At 38.5% G+C, this 6,701-nt stretch overlaps 1 pseudogene; it reads left to right on the top strand.

The window, feature by feature from the left end:
- Positions 1-4,405: 4,405 nt before the first annotated feature.
- LOC125339367 lies at positions 4,406-5,020 on the top strand (annotated as a pseudogene).
- Positions 5,021-6,701: the final 1,681 nt, after the last annotated feature.

Raw genomic sequence — 6,701 nt, forward strand, 5'->3', positions numbered from 1 at the left:
CTCTAGGGCCCAGTGGTTCAATATTCTGTAACCTCACATCTTCCAGGAGATGATTTAGGATCATCTTAATTATATGCACTGGGTCACATTCTTAGGGTGTGATTAATGGTCTATGGCACAGTAATTCTACTTTTAGATATATCATGCATGAGGAAAATCCAAACTAAGACTAAGGTGCTCTCTCTCTCTCTCTCTTTCTTTCTCTCTCTCTCTATACATATATACAAACATATATATATACATATACATCTATATGTGTATCATTATTATACATATTTATACTTGAAATTTAACAGAGCAAGGAAAATAACCAAAATGTCAAACTGTAGGGAAATAGACAAATAAATTATAATGAATGGAAAGTTATCCAAACATTATATGTTCTATTTCACTCTATTTGAGATACTCCAAGAAAATTTGTAGATCAGATAGTTTATAAACAAGAAATATTCATTATACTTTCTTAGGCACAAGTATACAAGTCCAAAAGATTGTCTGATTCAGAATGCTTTGAGAGTTTGATCTACACTACAGGAATAATTCCTTCTATTTAGCATTTTATAGTGTGGGAAGGGTAAGAGGTCTCTCTTACTGACCTCCTTTATGTGAAGACTAACCCCTTATTGAGGACTGATCCTTTTGACCTAAACTTACCCCAAAGGCCTCACCTCTTGGTGTTATGACCTAGGAAGGTTGGGATTTGAGGAACATAAATATTTGTATCATAGCATTCTAATTCTTTTTCCCTGAATTAATGTCCTTTTATATAAAATATACGCATTCACAGTCACTGGAATATTACCTCATTCCAGTCATAATTTCATAGTTGAAAATCCAGGGATTCATCATGTAAATTTGTAAGTGGACTCAAAGCATAGTTTATTCATTCTGAGGCTTATTAGTCTCTATATATGAACCATATTTCAGGGACTACACAGGAAATTGACCTACTGAGGATTCTCTTGAATAGCCTGCAACTCTCTCAAGCATCCTTTGAAATCTTGGTGGAAGCAGCCATAATACAGTAGCATTACTGGGCACACAGGTATCATATATTAAGTGGAATAAAAGCAATGTAACAGAGTTTAGGGAGCCAATTCTTCAGTGTGAGCTGTGTTACAGAGAGCACTGTGGCCTCATAGTTCTGGAATTTTGGAGTTATTATTGTTATTATTCTGTTTTATTGATTAATTGATCTTTCCTTTTGTTTACATTTGTGGATAATATTCCCATTAACCTGATGAACATTGACATGGTTTCTGTTGAGATGGCTGATCCTTAATTTTGTCAAATTATTAGTTGGCAACAATATGTTGTGGGTTTTTTTTTGCCAGTACTGGAGCTTGAAGTCAGGGCCTGAGCACTGTCACTGGCTTCCTTTTGCTCAAGGCTAGCACTCTGCCACTTGAGCCACAGCACCATTTCCAGCTCTTTTATGTTTCTGTGGTGTTGAGGAATCTGACCCAAGGCTTCATGAATGCTAGGCAAGCTCTCTACTGCTAAGCCACATTCCCAGCCCAAGGCCACAACATTTTTAAGTACCATTTTCCAGGAGATAGGCAGAGAAAGTTTCAAAGTTTTAAGTTTTGCCTCTTTTTGGCAGTCTCCGCTATGGATTGCCAATCTCATCTCTCAATTATTTCCGTCTGTTTGAATCATAATGATAGTCGAATAATCTCATTAACAGAAATTAAATTTCTTCAATATTTACAAATTTCCTCAGTGAGATATCTCATTTCATGTTTCACAAATTCTGCCATTACAATTAACTATGACATAAACACAATTGAGCTGAGCTCTTTGCTTCTTTGTTACAAGGTGGCTTTCCCTTTTCTGTCTATGAACATGCTTCTCATTTCTGTGAGAGACATTGTGGAATGGCCTTTACTGTCCATATTTCTATTAATGACTTGTTGACAACTTATGTTGTTCTAGAAAAAGAGGGATTTTTCTCTACTGTTCTCCTTTTCTTTTGAGCCATGGGCTGAAACACTCCTTACTCTATGTCTATTGAGGGGATTTGTAGGCATTTTAGCATGCACCATAAAACTTGTGTTTGCCAATATTCAGCTATTAATGGTTGTCCAATTTCAAAATAATTTCTATGTTTATTTAGGAGTTCATTCTAACACCACCTATCAATTTTTGTCAGTTCCTTTGGGATGTTATAACAAATTTCCATGGAATAGGCACTTTGTAAGTAACATACATTTATTTTTTCATAGTTCTAATGGCTAGAAGTTTATACTTAAGATGCTAGTAGATTTATGGTCTTGGTGGTTGAATTTTCTTCTCCACAGATAGCATCTTTCTGTTTTTTACTTCATAGAAGATAATACATTGCTTAATTCTTGCATGGTAGAAAGTAAATGAGGTCTCTCAAGCCTCATTTTAAAGGACACCAATCCCTTTCATGAAGAACCTATCCTTACAACCTAAACACCTCCCAAACATTCTATCATATCCTTGAATCATTATCTTGGGGTTAGAGGATGACATGAATTTTGAAGAACACAGACAACTAAACCATACCAATGTTGTTGAAAATAATATTACATTAAGCAGTTCGATAATATTTTCTTAAAAATGTGAAAGTACTAATTATGAAAAGAATGGCTTAAAAAGATGAACTAAATTGTTTGCTTGCGAGATTTTTGGCTGGTGGTGCACTCTTCTGTGCAGGAAGTAAATTTTGCCTTGCTGAGATTATTTAATTCTGTCTATCATTGTGACTTTAATGGTTCTTGGAGAACGTATTTTAACACATGGTATGTGCTTCCTTGCCAGATGTTTGGCTGGTGGTACACCCTCGTGTGCTGCAGTAAATTTTGCTTTGCTTAGAATTTTTGTGTCAGTCATTGTGACTCCAATTTTTCTTGGACAATGTATGTATAACACATAGTAGGACCTGTTAAAAAATAAAAGATGAGTCTGACTTTTTAGGTATACACCTGTAACCTTGTCAACATCTTTGCTATAGTAGAAAGAATAATAACAACTCAGCACCATCAAGTATTTGGTTTAGCATTACTTTATTAGCATCTATGCATAATAAAGTTATGACTGGATATTAAAGAAATAGATGAACTAAAACGTTGTTAATACTGTTCTCTAATAACAAGACAACTTTCCTATTTAGGTGGTTGTGCCATATTTTTCTCATTTTAAAGAAAATAATTGTTTCAGGATATAACTCTGTTGGAAAAACTATAACTTATTGTTAGTTTTAGTCATTCATGGGGCTTGAATTCAGAGCCTAGGTGCTGTCCCTGAGCTCTTTTTGCTTAAGGTTAGCACTCTACCACTTTGAGCCACAGACTCAATTCCAACTAAATCTTATTATACATATGTAAATATGTTTAATAAATAAACCATTGCATGGATAGGGTATCATAATCTCATTTAATTTGATTTTTGCAACACATTTGATAACTGTATGCTGTTAATCATATGCTCCCAGTCAAAAAGATTTATTTTGGAGTAATTAACCACTATGTTCCAAAGGAATGCACTGTGATTTATATATGTAATATTTGAGCTGAGGAACATACTTTGAGCAAGGGCTAAAAGTACACATCCTTATTCAAAAGATGTGTGTGTTAAAGAGTTTTATCGATATCTTTTTGTAGATATAGAACTAGACTCAGGAAATATAAACTGATATCAAAAGTATTTTCTACTGAACTAGGCTCTTAGCTAAATCCAACTCAACCTCTAGAATATTGTGATTTGAACTGTTTTTCTTAATCTTGTAATTAGCAGTTATTTCAAACATTTCTCTAAAATTACTCAAACACGGAAACACCTCTACAACAATAACTTCAATGAATGAGTTCTTTTTCTCATAAAACATATTAGAGGCCAGATACCTGGAGTTTGTTTAATGGTCTGCTTAACAGTAGGGAATGTACAAAAGTATGCACTTTGCTGATTCTGGGAATTAAATTGAGTGGAACTCTGGGTTGCATGTATAAATCAATTGCATTTACACTATGCCTTCCTACTGGAAGATAAACTAATGCAATAAGAAAAGATGGAGACCTCGAGTAAATTTTTTTTACTGTTAGTCTGCAGTGAAATAATACCTTGATTTACAAGACAATGTTCTGAATTTGCACATGTGTTTCTACTGCTCTTACTTGAGCTCAGGTAGATGAGTGTCTCAACTCAATAGTGGCTTGTCATAGAGTGTAGAAATCATAGGATTGAAAATGTAGAATTTTCGAGCTCCGCCCCCGGCCGCGAGGTGCCTCGGGTGTGGATCGTTGCCAGCCACTCATCCCACGCGGTCCGCAAGCCCGCAACACGGACCCAGTTTATTTCTGTGCTTTCCGGGACAAGGCTAACCATATATTAACATACTAAAATAGAATACTACTGAAAGCTTCCCCAAAGTAAAAATTAAATTGAAGGTATATTCAACGCCAGCACCAGCGTTGTATCATGGATTTCCTCCATCATGTTTGCTGTCATGTATGCTAGAGGTCCTGTCAGCAGTGTGCTGGTGGATAAATATGGCAGCCGCCCAGTCATGATTGCTGGTGGTTGCTTGTCCAGCTGTGGCCTAATTGTGGCTTCTTTCTGTAACACTGTGCAGAAACTTTACTTGTGTATTGGAGTCATTGGAGGTCTTGGGCTTGCATTCAACTTGAACCCAGCTCTGACCATGATTGGCAAGTATTTCTATAAGAAGCGACCATTGGCCAATTGACTGGCCATGGCCGGCAGCCCGGTGCTCCTTGCTGCACTGGCCCCTCTCAACCGGACTCTCTTTGACATCTTTGGCTTGAGAGGAAGCTTGCTAATTCTTGGGAGCCTCCTACTACACTGCTGCATAGCCGGATCCCTGATGCAACCAATAGAGCCCAAGCCAACTGATGCAAAGAAAGTTAAGTCCAAAGAATCTCTTCAGGAAGATGGAAAATCTGGTGCACAAAAAGATGCAGCTACGTTGGGTTCTGTGTCTATGCTGGGTTCCTTGGCTTTTTGCCTTTGGGTGGCTCAGCTCCATATTGTTTGAAACACTGATGGACCTCGTTGGACCCCAGAGGTTTTCTAGTGCTGTGGGCTTGGTGACCATCATGCAATGCTGTCCTATCCTCTTGGGGACACCACTTTTAGGTCGTCTCAGTGACATATATGGAGAGTACAAATGCATGTACTGGGCATGCGGTGTCATCCTAATTGTTGCTGGGGTCTATCTTTTCATTGGCATGGGTATAAATTATAAGCTTATGGAGAAAGAACAGAAAGCACAGGAGGAGCATAAAGGGAAAGGCAAAGAGGAAGAGGCCAGTGTAAATATTGACAAGAAGCCAAAAGCAGTCGCTAAAGCAGCAGCATGTATGGAACAGCAAGGCCCCTCGGAGAAGCATCTGGTCTGGAACCATGCATGATATGAGAAGCTTTCATTCACAGACATTGGGAACATTCTCTGAGTTGTGTTCTAACCATAGCACTTAGGTGTATAGTTGAGGTCTATGGTAAGCTATACCAAGGGTCCACTGATGGAATTTCTATTTTATTCCTTCTCAGCAGTCTAAAAAAAATCACATCCCTTGGAGGAAAGGAGTTTGTAAAAGGTAAGGGAAGAAAATAGCTTTTATTTGATTTTGGATTGATTAAAGTATATTTTACACAAGTCCCCTTCCCCTTCCTGTTTTGTTTTGTTTTGAGACATGGTATCCTTATGTAGCTCAGGCTGGACTCAAACTCGTGTTAGTCCTGCCTAAAACCTCAGAGTCCTGGAATTACAGGCCTGACACCCTCCACATACACACAACTAGTGACACTAGTGACACCACTCGGGAGGCTGAGGGAACTCCATCTTGAATTTAAGGTTAGTCTGGGGTACGTAGTGAGAACTTGTGTCAGAAAAAAAGAAAGAAAGGAAGGGAAGGGAAGGGAGGGAGGGTGGGAGGGAGGACGCAAAAAAACCCAAAGAAGCAGGGAAGGAGGGAAAGATCTGCACAGTTTGTATTAAAGTATTTAGTCAAATTACTACCATGCTATTAGAGAATTTTTCAGAGCAAAAGTAGTTCCCTCCAACCCTTTGCAATCAATCCCTTCTCCCACACAACCTTTAGGAACCACTAGTGTAGTTCTTGTCCTCTATATAGGGAGGAAAATCTCCCCTCCCACCTCTTGAAGGAGACATAGTGAGAACAAAATCCCAAAAGAAGCGCAGGGACAGTGCCCAGGACCTGAATTCAAGCCCCAGGACTGGTGAAATAAATCCCAGTTTCCTGGAGATGAGTGACCAATGACCTAGTGCAGGAAATGCTAGGCAGGAAACAAAGGTAAAGTCCATAAAATATTCCCTCCATGAGTTCAAACACTAAGGCTAATGATTTAATCAATGAGGCCTACATCATGAAACCACCATAAAGTCTGATAAGCCACTGTGTTTGGAGGGCTTACTGGTGCCAGCAAATAGCATACAGCCTAGCCATACCCCTTACCCTGTGCCATTAACCTGTGCCTTGCTCCATGGAGCTCTTCTGTGTGGCTGCTCCTGAATTGTATTCTCTGTAATAAACCATTAAATGTGCATGAGGTGTTCTATGAGTTGTTACAGCAAATCATCACATTAAAAAGAGCCATGGAAATGCCTTGTTTATAGCTAGCTGGCCAACTACAGGGCAGCCTGCGACATGGTTTCTGTGGAACCAGGTCTTTGAACCTGTGAAGTTTGACGCTAT

The sequence above is a fragment of the Perognathus longimembris genome, chromosome 21 (assembly GCF_023159225.1).
Source record: "Perognathus longimembris pacificus isolate PPM17 chromosome 21, ASM2315922v1, whole genome shotgun sequence".
In the NCBI taxonomy this organism is placed as follows: Eukaryota; Metazoa; Chordata; class Mammalia; order Rodentia; family Heteromyidae; genus Perognathus; species Perognathus longimembris.